The sequence below is a fragment of the Diadema setosum genome, chromosome 6 (assembly GCF_964275005.1).
Source record: "Diadema setosum chromosome 6, eeDiaSeto1, whole genome shotgun sequence".
Lineage (NCBI taxonomy): Eukaryota > Metazoa > Echinodermata > Echinoidea > Diadematoida > Diadematidae > Diadema > Diadema setosum.
This window is the reverse complement of record NC_092690.1, coordinates 33,088,491-33,109,469: the sequence shown is the minus strand read 5'-3', so window position 1 is coordinate 33,109,469 and position 20,979 is coordinate 33,088,491.

Here is a 20,979-nt window from a genome sequence, read left to right as displayed (position 1 = left end):
TGAATTTAATTGAGTACTCAAAAAAAAAGGAAAATGGTTCAACCAAGTCAATTTCTAGTTTTGCACATTTTCTGAAAGAGCTATCCATCTTCTACATTATTCTCCAGTTTGAAACCATAACATGAATGAGGAAGTGTTTTTTTAGCAATTTTTTTTACAATCAATTTGGGGGGGGGGGGGGGAGTAGAAAGATCAGGTTTGTCTTTTGAGGCCGCTTTTCATGTCTTGAAACCCTTTACACACTCTTTACTTTCAAATGTAATAACTTTTGAAAGGATAGAGCTACTGCTTTGAAAGTTGCCATTCATCATGGAGAGAATGTCTTAATAGAACAGACTTAAATTTAGTTTAATCTAATTATCTCTTCATTGTTGTTGCTCGGGTGGATTACATCATGTGTTTTGTCCCTTTCATGGCACAGCTAGCAAGGCTTAGCAAAGATTAAGCGCTGGAATAGACTCTATACTTCAGAGCCTTTCCGATTTCACACTTTCCAGAGTGTGTGCCTTCTTTCCAGTATTGAGTTATACACCATTTTAAAGCTGTGAGTCTGCTCTCTCAGAATCTGCCCTTAACTGAAAATCCATATCTGGCGACTTTTTGCTGGTTTTGTGGTGCAGGGTCACATTTGTTGTGTTGTTTTTGTTTTTGTTTTGTTGTGTTTGTTTGTTTGTTTGTTGTTGTTTTTTGGGGTGTTTTGTATGTGTATGTGTGTGTGTGTGTGTGTGTGTTGATGGTCAGTGTCAGGGGGCGGTATGCCTGTGCTAGTGAAGAGTGTAGAGTGATTGTGCAGCACAAGAGAGAAGAATAGAGCTGCATACTTTTGTTCATATCAATTTCGTTGTCAACATGGACCCTATATTGAATGAAATCCAAATAAAGAATGTCATAAAACAAAAAGAAAAATAAAAATGTTGAAGTTTTGGATTCTCTGTAATAAAAAAAAAAAAGATCGTCATTAGGATGAGCAATATAGATTTTAAATGTCAGTATTCGTTATCTTACAAGTTATTTTTTTTTCTCCAGCTGCTTTGAAACTTTGCAACAACAAAAAAAACATTAAAAGGAACAAACGGAGCCGACATATTATAATTGTTTGTTTGTTTGTTTGTTTTTTCTTTAACACATGTGCATGCCTGTTCATATCAATCTTTACTTTTTTTCTGTTGCCTTGAATCTTCACCTCCTATTTTTTTCATTCATTTTTTTAACGGGTTACAGGTGGTCCGTTTTTGACAAGAAATGTATTGTTAAAAAAAAAAAAAAACACTTTAATCGTTTCAACTATATAGAGAAGTCTACATTTATTTTTTTCTACATAATCTAAAATGTCGAAATCATAAAGCAAATGGAAAACTATGATACTTGCAGGTTTACTATAACACTTTTCTTTCGCGGGGGGGGGGGGGGGGTTGGGGTCAAATTGTGTAATGGACCCAGATAACCTTTTTCACTGCTGAAATGAAAATACACACTTTTCACTTTTAAACTATTAATGACTTTCCAAAACGATGAGGCTACTGCTTTGAAAAGTAAAAGCAGACATGTACAGATGCGCTCATAGAGTTATCAAAACTTCAACTGAATTCAATAATCTCCTTTTTGTGGCTCCTAAAGGCATTTCAAAAAGGTGTTTTGTACTTATAGTTATGACATACAACACACACTTGAACTTACTTTAAAACTCTTTAACATAGTGTAAACTTTCTTCTCAATATCACAATTGGTAAGGATGTCGATTCATATTGAGCTATATACCATTTTAAGCTTAAAATCTGCTTCTGCAGAAATAACTTTAACTAAAAAAAAAAAAAAAATCATGTTTGGCGATTTTGTGATGGAGGGTCGGACATATTCATTTGTCTTTAATTTATGTATTTCTCTGCGCTTACAAATTGTCTCAAACTGCTAACTAATGAGGACATAATGTAGTTGTAAAAATGATGTTGACCAGATTCCTATTTGGTTTGTCAAAACATGACAAACTGTCGGCATTCATAGCTTTTTGATCGTGTCAATTAAGATGACTCTTAACCGAAATATGTTTCTGATATTACTGTATCACTATTGGTTCATGAGCCAGGCCAGATATTGTAGTAGGGCAGATATGTAGCAAAAATTGGTCGAGATGCTCACATCCGGCGGAAAGTATGAAATTTTGCATATAGGGGTATTTTCGGGCGCTGATTTCAAACATTACCGGATCCAAGAGATCTGACCACGGGGTCTGCCGCCATTTTGAATTTTAATATGGCCGCCTCGACGAAATGTTAAAAATCCTTATCTCGAGTTCTAAGTGGTGAGTGGCGCTGAAATTAGGTGCAAACAAGTATATTAACATACTGAGTTTAAAAATTGACGAATGTGATGTGTCTGACAAACGCAGTGCCCGCTATTTTGAATTCCAATATGGCTGCGAAGACAAACATCACGGCTAACATTCACGGGCATGCCAAAAAGCGCAGCAAAAATGAAACACAATGCACCTTTCACTGACGTCACAATGTTAATACAGCAGCCGCGCGCACTCAATCAGTTACAAACGCGCGCTCAATCAGGTAGCCTAATTTACAATCTAAGCTGGAGATTTTCAACACTCCAACATGGCAACTATGTAGGAAAAGTTAAATTGGCTGCCGTGCAGCTTGTCAGACATAATTATCAAATAAGTCTGTTATTGAAGTCATCCTATCACCATACTTTTATGTATCAAATTTCAATGGCTTATGTCATTCAGAACTGAATATAGGGATCTTTGACGGCGGCCATATTGGAATTGAAAATGGCGGCCGACCCCGTGGCCAGATCTCTTGGATCCGGCAATTTTTGAAATCAGCGCCCCGAAATACCCCTATGTGCAAAATTTCATACTTTCCGCCGGATGTGAGCATCTTTTTCACATATCTGCCCCACTATTGGTACCACCTGAGGTGGCAAAACCTGGTTGGTGTCATTTTGTTTGTCGGGCACAGATATGCTTATCCAGCTATGATAGCATTTCCAAATGAGTAGCTTAGTCATAATAAATGTACTTTTAATCCTATATTTCTGAATCGAGACTAATCGCTGTACAAAGAGGAGCCCTGTCTTCTGTATGTCAACAGGTGTTCTGTTGTGGACGCGCTGCTCTTAGTCTGTGTTCAAGGTAGCAAAGGGAATATCCAATGGTTATGATATGGTGTATATCCTTTGTGACCCTGCACCTCAAAGCAAACAAAAATTCGCCAGACATGACTTTTTTGTTAAAACCAATTATTCTTAATTAAGCTTCAATGTGATGTATAACTCAAATAAAATGGACTCTCCTAACCTATCTAAATATTGGAAAGAAAGCACAAACTCAGGAAAAGTGTGAACTGAGAAAAGAGGCTCCGAAGTACAGTGTCTATTCAAGCGCTTAATCTTTACCAAACCGTGCTGGCTGTGCGATGAATGGGACAAAAAACAGGAAGTAAGCCACAAGAGTAACAACAATGTAGGGATTAACGGATTAAACTGAAATTAAGCATGCCTCATTAACACATTCTGTCCATAATCAATGCCAACTTTCAAAGCAGTAGCACTATCCTTTCAAAAGTTATTAGACTTGAAAGTGAAGAGTGTGGACAAGGTTTTTCAGAAATGAAAAAGGGATTCTAAAGACACACCTAATCACTCTATTCTACCAAAAATGTTCGAGATAAACTGCTAAAAAAAAAAACACACACACTTTCCTGCCCGTTTTATGATACCAAATTTTAGCATAATGTAAAAGAAGATCCGCTCTTTCAGAAAATATGAAAAAGTCAAGTTCGGCTAGGTTGACCCATTTCACTTATTTTCAGTCCTCACGCAAAATCAGTGTGTGCGACTTTATGTTCGTTTTGAGGTGCACGGTCATAAAAACAAACAAAAAACATCAATTCCTTGTGCATTTTGCCGTATTTTGATATGTTTTTTTTTTTCAGGACATGACGTTATAAAGAACCATTACTTGCCCAATATAAAATGAACAATGAACAACAGAGAAGGAATGATTCCCACTAAGATCACAGAGAGCACAGTATACTCTAGGTGCATCCGCAAAGACTCAGAAATGAACATGATAGATATAACAATGAATAACGAATAAGTTGTTGAGGGTTTCTACATAAGATATCGCTGAAACTGTAAGATCATCATTTTCTTTACTGCGTTTCTACGTGTTACGAAACTCAAGTGGAAGTTTATTCGAAATATCTCGGCCAGTATGTCGTATGGATTTGTGTGCTAAGATATATATTTATATGTGAATGCCGCTTTTAGGGTCGGATTATGTCACTCAAAGTGCATAGATATTATGTTGATCTTGAAAAGCCCAAAAGTGAATGCCTTCCTAGGGAGGTGAGACAAAATCCCCCTTTTTATACTTTATATAGGCATAGGTTGCTGAGGTTCTTATCCAATAATCTCCAAATTTCAAACAAAATACTATTTATTTGTTTTGACCCGTTCTGGTTATCACTGAGAGCAACCAGCATACAAAATCAAGTTGTGAATAACTTTTAGTGCTTTCCCAATGATGTATGATTGGAAAAAGTCTCTAGCATGGCTCGATATAATTTCTTCAAAGGAAATATCAAATATGATTAGATAATTTTTTTTTCCGTGCATTTTGTTTTTACATTTTCCGAGGAAATATTTGTTCTAAATACTATTATTTTATAGTAGAGTCTCCATAACATTTGTGATAACGCCTGATAATTTGCTTGAAATCAATTCATATATACATTCGGGAACCACAACAAAGGTTATCTAAGGAATTAGTCATTAAGTATTAGAGCAGATATAGCGCCCTCTTTAATTTGGTCTTTATTTCTTATGTGATAAACACCAGTTTCTTGAAAGATTTGGCCCTTTAAATGTACCAAATTTGTCAAAACAAGGCTCAAAATATGTTCTTGTGTCTTTATAAATTTGAAATAACAGCACAATTTGATTCTGTTACTTCGCATGAACAATTCATGATATAAAAGAAAGTAGTTGAATATTATTTTTTGTTTTTGTTTTTAACGTATTTTGACTGAGTGCACCCCCATCGGGCGTTTTGGTGAAATTTTGATGGTGTCATTTTTAGAGCATCATATGCTGAATACATGTGCCAGATTTTAAAGGAATTGGTTGAAATATCTTGAAATTATCAAAGGTCACACTCTGCCTATCATTGGTCACAGAGCGTCAAAAACTATTTGGTATTGGTCGGGTAAATGGCTGAAATCTTTGACTATTAAGCTACTACTCTGGAAATGCTATCATAGCAAAATATAATCCTTAGATATATACCATTTCAAAATGCACAACTAGAACTTCCACCTCAGGTGGTACCATAACCCATTTTTCGTGTATTGGCCCGTAGACTATATCAGATGTTTAGGCAAAGTTTCCTTGGTGTTTATATACCATTGTGCATTTTTGTTGTTGTTACATGTCTCTTCTGCTGTTGTGTTTTCAACGTCTGAACTGGTTTAACCCAGTGCAATGAAAGAACCATTTACTGCACTAAGTCTGACATCAAGGAATTTTTAAATATTGAATTTGCAGTAACGGCCCTTTCAAAGCTATCACTTCCTTACTAAAGCGATTTCTTGTTGACTGGGCCGAAGTCCTGATCAGTTTGAGAATTTTGGTAAATCAACTGACATTTTGAATACTGTAAAATGTGACTTACGGCGCTACTGTATCACTATCACAATGTTTAAGCAAAGTTTCTTTGGTGTTTATTATACAATTGTATTTTTGTTTGTTTGTTTGTTTGTTTGCTTGTTCAGGTTATTTTATTTTCTTCTGCTGTGTTTTAACGGCTTAACCGGTTACAACCAGTACAGTGAAATAACAATTAATTGCACTTAATCGTTTATCAAGCAACGTTGATATATAATGTTTGCAATAACTGAACTTTCAGAGCTATCACTTCCATACTAAAGCGATCTTTTGTTGACTGGGGCACAGTCCTGAATAGTTTGAAAATTCGCTAGATCATCTGACATTGTGAATGCTATAAAATGTTACGTATGATCTGTATATTGGACCACTTGGGATTATATCAAATAGTCTTTTAAAAAAAAGAAAAAAAAGAAAAAAAAAACCTCCCGACAACTGTCATTAGAACATTAGCATTACAGCATTTGCACGGAGCCTTTTTTCCCCTCAAATGTTCGTTTCATGAAACATGACAATCTATTGCACACTGGCACATTGTACAATACGCATTGAACATTGATGTTGGAGAGGACTTTAGTCAGAAGATGAATAGGCCACGGCGTACATTTTGTCACGCAGACTTACTGGTATCGGCCCACGCATCTCGAGTTGCATTGTGTCCATTAAAAAAGGCCAGATCCTCATCAATTGATAGGCAAATGACAAGTGTGTCAGTGTCTTTGTGTTGTATGTCTTCGCAAACAAAGGATTGCACGCACACCTACATACACCAATCAATCTACCTTGACAAGAGGAAGGTCCATTCCAAAATTAACTGTTCGCAACTGGGTGGAACATCTTTTTTTTTCTTCTTTTTTTCTTTCGCACAAAATAATAGTTAAAGGTTAAGCAGCCATTATTTTACCGTGAATCGCAAAACAAATGAAGAGTTTGTTTAGAAAAACCGATAAGTCCATTTTTGAAGATTTTGAAGTACGATCTCTGTCATAAAGAACAAAAACAATACCTTTTAAATGACATATTGGTCACTACATATAAAGGTACATTTTTGAAGTTGTGGTCAAAAGAAACAAAAATTTCCTTATTATTCTCTTTGTTTTTCTTCACTTTTAATCGCAAATATCTCCATTATTAATTCATTCTTTAAATCATTCTACTTCTTTTTTTTTTATTCTGTGGACTTGGAAATAAATAGTTGAAACTGGTTTACCTAGTCAACCTTGAAGTTATTATTTTTTAAATGCTATTCTCTCTGCATGAATCTTAAGCTTAGAAACCTGAAACTAAAAGACAGTTTGGTTTAAGCACTTTTTCGTAGAATACTGTTTTATTGAAGACAATTATCATTAAATATATTAAACTCCATTTTTTTTATTTGTTAGAAAAAATGTCCACTCTTCACTTTTAACTCAAATAATTTTTGACAGAATGACTGTGCTATTGCTTTGAAATGTATTTGTAATGATCAGGTTTATTTGGGGACTAATATAACAATCAATTCGTTCTTGTTGGTATGGAGCTTTGTGCCCTTTTCAACCATGAATAAGATAAATATTCAAGTTATTGTCGCTATTGTCGTTCTGAACATCAAAGTACGATTACCTCTCAATTACTCTGCTAAGAAATACTGAAAATTTGACAAAGAGGTATCATCATTAGGATACGATTTCAGTTTGGTTTCACTATGGGGTAATAGAATAAAGAAAAAATGAATAATTTGATAACTAATTTGTAAATGTAGGACCACGACACTCGGGTATTTAACCACGCAATAGATGACAATGTCATAAGTCTCATGCCTCAAAAGAACAACAAATAAATGTTTCGAAACCAGTAACTGAGAAAGAAGTCTTAGATTGTTTGAGTGCACTAGACACCACTAAAGCCAATGATTATGATAATCTTGCATTGCGATTATTAAGAGTTTCTACTCACTGTCTTGCAAGACCTTTATCATATATATTTTTATCTGTCCTTAGGATGCGGAGTGTTTCAAGACTTACTTGAGATTGCAAAAGCAACTGCAATCTATAAAAAAAAAAAGGAAGTAAAGAGAATCCAAAGAATTACCGTCCAATATCTGTCTGGACATGAGAGTAATAGGCAAAGTACTCAAAAATGAAAATGATAAACTGATCCATTTTTTAAATCAAGTAATGTCTTCCATAAACATCAATATAGATTCTGTAATCAATATAGTGTAAAATAATCATAAGTCAATCTTGACAATGTGTTGGTACGTGAGATTGACAGGGGGAATCAAAAGTTGTAATATTTCTTGATTTTAGAAGAGCCTTTAATACTGCAAATCATGATGAATTATTACGTACACTGGCTTTCTATGGTAGCCGTTGGGTAGCTTTGGAATGATTTCGGAGATATCTCTTCAGTCTCCCAAAAGTCATGTCCTATAAAGCATTTTGGTGAGTATCAAAAAATTAAAGTGTGGTGTTGCAAGGTTGTGCTCGGGGTTCTTCATTATTATTATTATTATTTTGTATACCTATGGTTAACTAATTTCGACATTTTTTTTTTAGTTCCGATTATTTTCTGTTAAAAACAGAATCTTTTTTAAATAATTTTGATGGAAATGATAGGGAAATCGAAATAAATGAAGTAAACAATCACTTGCCAAATGCATTACATGGGTGTACTCATGATAAACTTATAATGAATTTACAGAAGACAAATCATATGGTAAGTACATTATAAAAGTAGAGAAACAATCCTTTTCTGGGGTTACAGTTGAAGAGCACCTGACTTTGAAATAATATTGACTCAGTTAATAAATGCATTCGTGAAAAAAGAAAGTCGACCTCCTATTTATTACTAATTACTACATTTAATTATTCAGTATGTTTTCTTGTAATTGTATAAGACATTTACTCATCCTCACATAATTCATTGGTTAGAAGTATGGGAAAATATTTATTCGTCATACTTGAACTATGTTTTGTTGACACAAATACTTGTCCTGCGTGCAGAAACATTTAATCTAACGAAAAGTATCTCAAATTATTGTTTGAAAGTTTAAAGATCCAGCCTGTCTTTCAACTGCATACATTTTTGATAAATGTACATATAAAAAATGTACGACTTGATTAAAGGGAATGTACCTCATGATACACTGGAACATTGTGAGATTTATGCGACACAGTTATTCAAAAAGAGGAAACTTGTCAACTTTAGTTATCCGTATACACGTTGAGTTGGAATTATAGATACTTAACATGTGCCGTATGTGCTTCGGGCTATAAATAAGTACGAGTAATCAGCCTTTACTGAGAAATCTTGAATCCTATTTACAACTACATTCTGTGATATATCATTATTCTATTTTTTATATTTTTTTCTTTTTTTTTGCATGTTGAATTTGCTCTCTACATAATATATGTTCTTGCCAATGAAAGCAGTTAGTTTTGAAGTTTACTCATATGTATTCTAGTTTTGCTTATGTGCAAGTGTGTTTTCAACATTTGTTACCAGTCATATATCTATGTACTCATTGACACATTTTCATGTTGTTGTTGTTGTTGAGAAACTTCAAATTTCAAACACAACATTAACTTGATTCTATACACTAAGATAGTTGTTTTATTTTTCTCTCGCCTTTTTTTTTTGTCCTGTTTGCTTTAATTCTTTGGAATTTCGAATGGATTGTTGACTACTTATCACATTAAAGCAGCATTATTGATTAAAAACCTGAATGATTATGATTGTGCAGCAACATGAATTATGATAACAATGCTGTGTAGCTTTTGTCACATTTGCAAAGTTCAAGTAATCCGCATAAGTGGACATTAGTACATTCTATTCCTGTTCACTCTGTATGCCGACTTTATTCTGCTTGGAGTTTTATTTCTGAGCGGGCTCAGGTATTTTCTAACATCTCTTCAAAACGTTTAACCCAACATTATTGTAGTCCAGTATTAATTTTTTAAAAATGTATGGTATGGCTCAAACACAATGTTAGATAGTTATCATGCTCTTCTCAATTGTTGCTGCTTCCTCGCCAATCACAGAACGGCGATGCTATAACTGAATCACACTTTTTTTCACATCAAGTGCTTCATCACATCACAGCACGGAGCCGTCGTTTGGATACTAGAATCGACAGCATGTATCTCAAACTTCTGTAGAGCCTGATTTGTTGTCATTCTTGCAGAGGTGTAACATAAACGGTTTCCTTGACTAGTAGGGATACTGTAAACAAACGTCAACACACGTTGGTATAGAAAAAAAGTTAAAAAGAAATAAGAAATCAAAGAAAGAACAGACTGTTATATACGAATAGCATTGTGAATACGTATACATAGGGCATTGTTGTTACAATGAAGACACAAATCAAAATTGAAAAAAAAAAGCAAGGCAACGTATTCCAACGTAGAACAGCACTGGATTAAGCATTGTGGGTGGGATGATCTTTGGAAGGAAAGTTGTGATCACGCGGAGATCACATGACATAAACATGTCAAATCATGTCATATCAACAATATAAACATGATTCATAAAACAGAGCACGTAACCACGTTGTCCTGTCAGCAAAACAAAATAGTGTAAGCATGAAAACTTTAGAATAAATCAGAATTATGGTTACACCTCGTTAATCCAAAGGCTCATATTCTTAAAGTTAGTTAATCCGGAGAAAAAAAAATGGGTAGAACCCGTTTTGAAAATAAGTTTGTTAATCTAAATATAAAAATGAATTCATTTAGTGACAGAATGGTGTTGTATAGTAGTGCATCACACACACAAAAAAAGGTCGCAACCCTAGATTTTACCTGAGGACTCAAAAAAGGTGAGACGTGTTAACCGAGTCAATTGTGAGTTATCTATATTTTTGGAAAGAGCTTTTCTTCTTCTTTATTATTCTTGAGATTGTGGTGATTAATTGAATGGGAAAGTGTGTTTATTCACACAGAAAACAAATAAACACGGATTATGTACGTATATTGATGAAAAGGAATGCCAGCTTACCACACGTTTTATTACTGAAGCAAAATCATTATTCTATCTTCCTCGTTCTTATGCCATCGTTCTCTCTAAAAGCATTACCACCATCAAGATGATTCAGACTTCGTAACATATTCTTTGTTTCTTTTTTATATCGTATGTTACATCATTTTCCTATGAATTTACGAACCTTAATTCATTATCCGATTATGAACCTTCGGTATGCGAAGCATATATTTGCATGCAAGACATTACTGAAGAATGCTTGCATGTATCCAAGGTTACGGTTTTATGTGGTTCAAGTAGGCACTTTTAAAGACTATGAACATTTGAAATCACTATACAAATGTTCTGCATTTGATCTCCGGTTACTTGGATCTATATCTGATTATGTAACATTCGAACTGCCTAGTCTGGTATTTGGCATGTTCTACAGTACATGGACATTCCATACCTACATGGACATTATTAAACTGTCTATTGCTAACCCCATTGTATTGTAGGGGTGCTGCTCATTATTCCGAAGGTTCGTTATTCGGAAGGTTTATTATTCCGAAGGTTCGTTAATCCGAAACACACAAATTCCCTATAACTAGAGGTTCGTTAATCCGGAAATAAAAAAAAAAAGGTTCGTTAATCCGAACATTTGTGGCGTTATTCCGAAGGTTCGTTAATCCGGAAATGAACGAGGGTTCGCTATTCCGAAGGCCCGTTTATCCGAAAATGAAATAGGGTTCGTTATTCCGAAGGTTCGTTGGTCCGAAATGATAAAGGGTCCGTAACGAATCTTCAAAATAACGATCTTTGTTTCATTTTCGGATTAACGAACCTTCGGAATAACGAATCTTCGGAATAACGAACCTTCGGAATAACGAACCTTCGGACTAAAGAATCTTCGGAATAACGAACCTTCGGAATAACGAGCTGTAACCGTATTGTAGACATTCATTCATCTAACTCTTACAATGCACATGAACATTTGTATAGCCTATATTATCAGCAACCTGATTCAGCTAGTGAACATTTCACTTGGAAAAACTCTCCTAAACAATGCAATTATGTAATATCAAATAATGATTTTTGCGATTCAAGAAAGCACTGTCTATAAGGGACATTTGAAAACAATGTTCGTCATCGATTTTCCTAATGGCAATCTGGTCTACTTAATTGAATATATATTTTGCTATTTGACATTTGAACTGCATTGTCTCTTGTATGACATTTGATATATGCTATACGGACATTTTATAACAAAGTGGGCATTTAAATTGCCGAATTTGACATCCAAATTATTATGAACATGTACAGATATGCAGCTGTATGGACATTTGCACTGCCTGTATTGATATTTGGTTTATCTCAGTGGACATTCAATTGACCTGGAAAACCTATATAAGACTGAGAGCATCTTGAAATGTCATCATTTCCATTAGAAAACAAGATGCAAATTCATCGTAAGTTTATTGAAAATGATTGCCTTGTATACGTATAGAAAACCTATTGCTGTTTATGGTTTACCACTTTCTATGTAGATAAAAAGTGTTGTCAGTGTTGTCCACAAGTAAGAACTCAAGGACGTTGTAGTTTACATAGAAATATCGAAATCATGGTAATGTTGTGCGTAGAGTTCAAACTATGTTTTTGATGATAAAGATACACAAATTCATTATATCATTTGAAATAGGATGATACCCTTTATAATCCAATCAGAATTACAGCACAATGCAACCACACAATTGAAGACATACTCAGTTATATTTTCTTTAACAAACTTTGGTTTCTTTTTCTTTCTTTCCTTTCATCATTTTTGGTACACTTCAAGTTTAATGACTAATCTCACATTCATCGAAAAATGCGCATTTCCATCTAACTCTTCTTTATGAAACAAACCTTTACAATCCTGTTTCATCTTACATAGTTGCTTATTAAAAAAACACAACCATATTAACTATCTTATTCCTACAACATATATCAGTTCAAAATTTTAAGTAACACAACATATCATAATGTGATACTACTCCTTCCTTGCACTTCACAAGGGCTATACAAAGGTTGTTCACATTTACACGTAGAACATATCGAGTTCTTCGTTCTTCTTTGTTCTTCGTTCTTCCAAGAAGGGTTTTACAAATCTTTTAAATCTAGTATTTTGATATTTTACATCAATATTGAATCCACAATATTTTTTTCCATTTTTTTTTCAAATGAATGCTATACTGACACCTAAGTGAACATTTAGAAACTAAAACAACAATAGTTTAGCGCTTGTCAAAAGTCAGCATGAACTATTTTCCTTATAACCAATCACTAGCAGAACGCCAAAACTGGTAACGACATAGCTCCGATGTTAAGAGACCATCTTCCAGTAACCCTTAAAATATGCCGCTTACATGATAGGCCCACCATGTCCAGGTGTCAAACCATGTATACATGACACAGGTACCTCCAAACTACATTTTGTAATATTATAAATACTAGATATTGCTTTTCTTTTTTTTTTCTTTATTAAATACGTGTGTTTTTTGTGCCATATTTTTCTTGTTTGTTTGCTATTCATATAGCATTTTAGTACATGTGTCACTTGGTATGACTTTACATAAAAAATGCACACGAATACCTTAAAATAATGCATTCTTTTGAGATATGCTTTTCTATTTTTTTTTTCCTTTTGTACTGTGACCAAAACCAAATGCATGTGGTAACAGTACATAAGCTCATGCGCAGCTCACTTAATGCCTTAGAATAAATTCCTTACAATATACAACAATATTCATACAGCTGTACACTAACTGTTGCATTTAGCACCTATTTTGAAGCCGTGTACCATTTTAAGTCTACATTCCTCTCTATTTGGCCCACAATGCACCATGTGATGTGCACTTGCAAGGTCAAACTTCCTTAGCCGTAGGTGTGAGTCAGCAGAACGAGTCATTCTATGTATACGCCATTTGTCATGTATTACAGATGTATGTATTTTTTTTTATACGTTACTGGGCGTGGTACTGTGCCCAGCTCTCTTTCACACACACACACACACACACACACACACACACACACACACCCACAAACACACAAATATATTTATATATTTTTTTCTATGCTTGTATTATTAAAGCAACCATATTTTACAGCGCTAATGGAATGATTGTGGTTGTAAAAGGCTAAGAGATGTTCCGCAAGAAGAATTTGACCAAAAGAATCCATTTAGGTAAACTTTCATTATTAAATTCGTCATTCATTTAAGTTACACACAGACAATGTATATGTATAAATACAAATATATATATATATATATATATATATATATATATATATATATATATATATTATATACACATTTGTGACCCTGCACCACAAAACAAACAAAAGGTCGCCAGACATGATATTTAAGATAAGAGCATATTCTGAAAGAGCAGAATTTAAGCTTTACATTGATGTAGGCTATAATTCAAATCAAATGGACTCTCCTAACTAAATATCTGAATATTTGAAATAAAGCACACACTCAGAAAAAGTGTGAACTGAGAAAAGAGGCACTGAAGTACAGTCTCTATTCAAGCGCTTAATCTTTTTACCAAGCCGTGCTTGCTGTGCGATGAATGGGACACACAAAAAAAAAAAAAACAGGGTGTCAACTGCCGGAGTTTCAACAATGAAGGGATTATCAGATTAACTTGAAATTAAGCATGCCTTATTAACACATTCTGTCCATAATTAATGCAAACTTTCAAAATAGTAGCATCATCCTTCAAACGTTATAAGAGTTGACAGTGAAGAGTGTGTACAAGGTTTTTAAGAAATGAAAAGGGGACTCTAAAGACAGACCTAAACACACTATTCTACCAAAAATGTTCCGAGATGAATTGCTAAAAAAACACACTTTCCTGTCCGGTTTATGATCCCAAATTTTAGCATAATGTAGAAGGAGACTTGGTCTTTCAGAACATGTGAAAAAGTCAAGATCATCTGGGTTGACCAATTTTACCTATTTTCAGTCCTCGCACAAAATCAGTGTGTGCGACTTTTTGTTTCTTTTTGTGATGCACGGTCATATATATATATATATATATATAAGTATATATAATTATGTTTGCTGCATCTTGAGTTCATGTGTGTCCGTTGCTTTAATGTTCTAAGAAACAGTGAACTGAAGGACGGACGAAAGCATTTTTAGGCGCGGACCTATGGTGGGGCAAAAAGTTCGTATATGTAAGCACGTAATAACAAATATAATTTCCGAGGGCAAAAAACAAGGAAATAGCTATTTTGGGCGGCAACTTACAGAAGAAAACAGAACGCCAACTACCAGGAAAAAAAAAATCCGGTTAAAGCTCATGGCATAAAGCTATATACAAAATATCACTGATTAATAGGATGTCTTTTCAAGAAAGTCATGATTCTCTTCCTTAAGACTTTCATACAGCCTCCCTAAATGTTACTTCAAACTATCGGAATAGAACAGTCTCTATAATTGTCTTTCGATTTGGTATCGACAATAGCCTATAACAATATCAAGTATAAAAGATGGTGTGTCTATTTAAATGATCTTGATATTAAGCACGGGAAGCTACATGGGATCGTTGCCAAACTCCCACAGACTCTACATCATGGTAGATTCAGTAGAGCCAGAACTGCTTTGGGGGCAATGAAGACATTTCATCACCAACAATTATGTGTCTCAGGCTTGTATGTGAACAAAGAAGCACGTCTGCCAAATCATTAAAGTTTATCTTGAAGCGTATTAGACAAAGGATGAATACAATACATTATTACCGGTCCAAACCGGTTCGAACACAAAAAGCGGGGGGGGGGGGGGTGGTGTCGTGGTTTAATAGGACACAAGCAAACACTAGCAATGTATTATCAAGTCTGCAGATTGATATAACGAGGAAAAGACGGAGAAGGAAACATGAGGTGAGAGAGACAGGGAGAGTAGGAACTATCACATAATAGGCAAGGTTCCCGCGAACAAAGGGTTAGCGTGAATCAGTTATTGCAGGCCCTACAATTATGGAAATGAATGTCGATATGCAAGAAGATGTCATCTGCATGATAAAACCTTTCAGCTTACTAGATCAACTAATACTTAATAGGGAAATGCATGATTTTGAATCCACTACGCACCTTGTGCTTTGTAAAATGTTTATTCTATGTGTCATTTTCCTTTTTGCAGTATCAAGATGATGCCAAGTTATTTCCTCACAATTCAAACTATTGCAACAAACAAAGAACATATTATATCAACACATGAAATCAGTCCACCATTGAGGCAAAGACACATGAATTCAATGGCATATTATGCATGGAATGTTTACGTAAGATACTTAGGGCTTTATAATAGTTTGTAATATACTTAAAGAGTTTGTTTGCAAAAACCGATAAGTCCATATTTGCCAAATGGAGATATTTGCGATTAAAGGTCAAGAAAAATAAAGAGAATAATAAGATTTTTTTAAATTCAAATTTATGAAATTCTTCCGTCGAGATGTTTTCATTGCAACTGATTGACAAATTGCCCTACATCGACGTAAATAAGCACTGAATTGATCAGTGTTTTAGTAGTAGCCATGATAAAAAATCATGGGCGTACATACTCGAGCAGGATTCGAACCTACGACCTCCTGATCACCGGACAGGCGTCATCTCCACTAGACCACCGAGCTTTCGCCCGACAGCAAGTGTTGGTTCTAATCCTTATAGCATGCAGCGGGTACTGCTTTGTTATTCAAATTTATGAAATTCTTCCGTCGAGATGTTTTCATTGCAACTGATTGACAAATTGCCCTACATCGACGTAAATAAGCACTGAATTGATCATTGTTTTAGTAGTAGCCATGATAAAAAATCATGGGCGTACATACTCGAGCAGGATTCGAACCTACGACCTCCTGATCACCGGACAGGCGTCATCTCCACTAGACCACCGAGCTTTCGCCCGACAGCAAGTGTTGGTTCTAATCCTTATAGCATGCAGCGGGTACTGCTTTGTTATTCAAATTTATGAAATTCTTCCGTCGAGATGTTTTCATTGCAACTGATTGACAAATTGCCCTACATCGACGTAAATAAGCACTGAATTGATCAGTGTTTTAGTAGTAGCCATGATAAAAAATCATTGGCGTACATACTCGAGCAGGATTCGAACCTACGACCTCCTGATCACCGGACAGGCGTCATCTCCACTAGACCACCGAGCTTTCGCCCGACAGCAAGTGTTGGTTCTAATCCTTATAGCATGCAGCGGGTACTGCTTTGTTATTCAAAAATATGAAATTCTTCCGTCGAGATGTTTTCATTGCAACTACTAAAACACTTCAGTCTTTCTCTGAAGTTCGGATCGTCAAATAGCTCAATTTACATTATCTGTGATTAAGTTCTTTATGAAAGTGATTATCATCAATTTATGAATACATCGAAAAGCTATAATTGTTCACAAAAGCGTCTGTTTCTTTTCTTTTCATTACTCGTTATAAAATTTTAATATTATTGTTGACATGGCTATATTAAAAAAAAAAAAATGGTTGCTTGAGCCGGGAGATATTATTTCGAAAATCCTTATTCATTTTGTTCACGTAATAAGGCCATATCTTAGATTATCATGATCTCTTTCACAAACATTATGTGACCCTGTACCACCAAACCAACCAAAAAGTCGCTAGACATCAATTCTTAATTATGGATATATTGTAAAACAAACAAACAAACAAACAAACAAAAGCAAAAAAAAAACAAGTTTAAGCATGAATAATGTAAGAATCAATTGAAATGGAATCTTATTATCTACCTCACATTTGAAAAAACAAAAAAAAAAACAAAAACATGTACTACGGAAAAAAAGCGTCTAGAGCCTGTTAGGGTTGTAAAGGGCCTATTCAAACTCATTTATCTAATATCGGGCCGTGCTACAGCTGCGCAATGAATGATTATAAAAAAAAGAGAGAACCAGGACTTAAAATACTGCAGCAGTACGAAAAGAGGGATTATCAGGTTAATTTGAAAACACACGCTATCCATGACTGATGCCAACTTTCAGTGCAGTAGTATCAACCCTTTAAAAGTTATTAGAGTTGAAATGTAAAGACTGTATAGGTTACAGAAATGACAAAAGGGACTGTATGACACGCTTATATCAAATGCTAAGCAGAAAGTTTTCTCTACAAACTGCTAAAACACGATTTCCATCCATTTTAAGCTTAACCATAACTGACTAATGTTTATATATATATATATATATATATATATACACATATATGTATATATATATATATAGGCTGACCCCATGTCAAATGGTCCTGTCTTGAGTCCTGGCACAAAATCAGTGTATGTGACTTTCTGTCGGTCTTGTGACGCACGGTCACATCAGACCACCCTGCAGTGGAGATATTAAGATTACAGTGATTACATTACAAGAGGTATTGCACAAGAAATAGCCAACATGCATGGAAACAGTGATGGCAAACACATGTCTGCCAAGATATATTCTCTACTCGATCTTGGATGCATCCATTAAGTAGTAGTAGGAGTAGTAGTTGCAGTAGGTGAGACCGGGTCTAGTTGTTACATTTTTAATTTTTTTATTTGGAAGTCAGTTAACCAAACACAAAGAGACATTTATTTGAAATTCTCTGTGAGAATAGCGTTTACCCCTCATTGACTGTAAACATTAAAAACTTTTTCCAGTCAAGCATACATAAATAACAAACGGAATTAACAAATATCATCTTCCGTATAACGAAGTCTCTCCCCCTCTTGGAGTAAATTGTGACAGCACATGTGGTTCTTCGAAACAATTTAGAAAGAAGTCGGGTAAAAGCAGATCTTATAAAATATATGTTTAAATTAATAGTGTGTACCTGGGCGCGTGTGTGTGTGTTTGTTTGTCTTTCTGTTATAGAACATGCACATTTGTTCGTCTAATATTTATACTTTTTAGACATATTTTGAATAAAGTCTCTTAGATGTTGGGAATATGGCCTTCTATAAAGAACTTACCCATGCAACAAATAAACCCGGTCTTCAATAGTATTTCAAATTCATTCTGCTTGGAGTTGCATTTGAAAGTGGACTCACATTGTAACAGCATCTCACTAGACCGTTCAACTCAAAATGTACTCGTCATGTGTATGATAGCATGGATTACTTATGACGCGAAAAGAATTGGGACATTTACTATGCTCAGTTCCAGGAGTTTCTGTTCACATACTTTATTTCATGCAGCAATGGATTATGATACGAGAATGGTACGCTCTATGTGTTCTGTTCATGTTCTTTTCAGAACCCCGACAAATACAGATTTAACTGAACGACACCTATCCATCATACCAAGCTGATAAAATATGTCTGATTACACTACAATATTTTTCTTTGCATGAACGTAATCGGGGTGTAAAGCGTTACCAGATTCAAAAGCCTCAAACTTTTGTCTCCGAGTTCAATAGTGTAATTCTCTCATTGGCTATAACGCAACATGCACGGTTCCCGTGGCAGCAGAGAGATCACACTATCCACTATTAATTAAATAAAAAGAAAAGAGAGAAAAAGGATGATGGAAATCAATGAAATTGACAGCTTGTTACGTATCGATGGCTTTAAAGGGAAAAAAGATAAATGAACGGTGTTGTTCTTTCAATGAACACCTACGGTTGTCTAAAAATAGGCATATCATACGTGCACATGTCGAACACGAAAAACGAAACACGGCAACCAACTTCAGATGCCTACCACAAAGACTAAGCACATTGTTGATGACATGGACTTTGGCCGGAAAATTCCAGTCACGCAGACATTACCTGACTATTAACATAGGAATATTGCGGGGAAGAGTGTGTGTGTGTGTGTTTGGGGGGGGGGGAGACTTTGAAACATTAATGTGCTTCATATAAATGAAGAGTTTGTTTGCAAAAACCGATAAGTCCATATTTGCCAAATGGAGATATTTGCGATTGAAGGTCAAGAAAAATAAAGAGAATAATAAGAAAAATTTTGCTTCTTTTGACCATAACTTTGAAAATGTACCTTTATATGTAGTGACCGATATATCATTAAAAAGGTATTATTTTGTACTTTATGACAGAGACCTTACTTCAAAATCTTCAAAAATGGACTTATCGGTTTTTGCGAACAAACTCTTCAAATATTAGCACACGTCGCCCGTGATCCTGGTGTCTGGAAAACCGTATCCGGGCAATTACCCCCCGGCTAAATACTGGTTAGTGGTGAGATTAGAGTAAAGATTAGGGTTAGGGTTAGGTTTAGGGTTAGGAGTTTTGGTTAGGGTTAAAATTAGGTTCAGGATTACGATTAGGATTAGGGCCAGGGGAAGGGTCCGGGGTAATTGCCCAGGGGGTAATTGCCCTAGACTAAAGATTAATTGCATGGTCCTGATTTTAATACTTCAACTGCAGTTTTCCGTCGGCGGGTATCCGTGTGTACGACGAGACTCACGTACTTCCAAACACTGATAATAAAGCACAATGGATTATTTATACGTTGGTACTGCCATTAATCAAAAGACATGTGTTGGTATTGTTCTTAGTGAACAAGATAAGCCAATTTTCCGAAATGAATGCTTATGTGAGTGCTTAGATGTCCCCATGTGACATGCAACTCAGTGGTGACATATATGGCTTTTGTCTCCGAGTTCAATAGTGTAATTCTCTCATTGGCTATAACGCAACATGCACGGTTCCCGTGGCAGCAGAGAGATCACACTATCCACTATTAATTAAATAAAAAGAAAAGAGAGAAAAAGGATGATGGAAATCAATGAAATTGACAGCTTGTTACGTATCGATGGCTTTAAAGGGAAAAAAGATAAATGAACGGTGTTGTTCTTTCAATGAACACCTACGGTTGTCTAAAAATAGGCATATCATACGTGCACATGTCGAACACGAAAAACGAAACACGGCAACCAACTTCAGATGCCTACCACAAAGACTAAGCACATTGTTGATGACATGGACTTTGGCCGGAAAATTCCAGTCACGCAGACATTACCTGACTATTAACATAGGAATATTGCGGGGAAGAGTGTGTGTGTGTGTGTTTGGGGGGGGGGGGGGGGAGACTTTGAAACATTAATGTGCTTCATATAAATGAAGAGTTTGTTTGCAAAAACCGATAAGTCCATATTTGCCAAATGGAGATATTTGCGATTAAAGGTCAAGAAAAATAAAGAGAATAATAAGAAAAATTTTGCTTCTTTTGACCATAACTTTGAAAATGTACCTTTATATGTAGTGACCGATATATCATTAAAAAGGTATTATTTTGTACTTTATGACAGAGACCTTACTTCAAAATCTTCAAAAATGGACTTATCGGTTTTTGCGAACAAACTCTTCA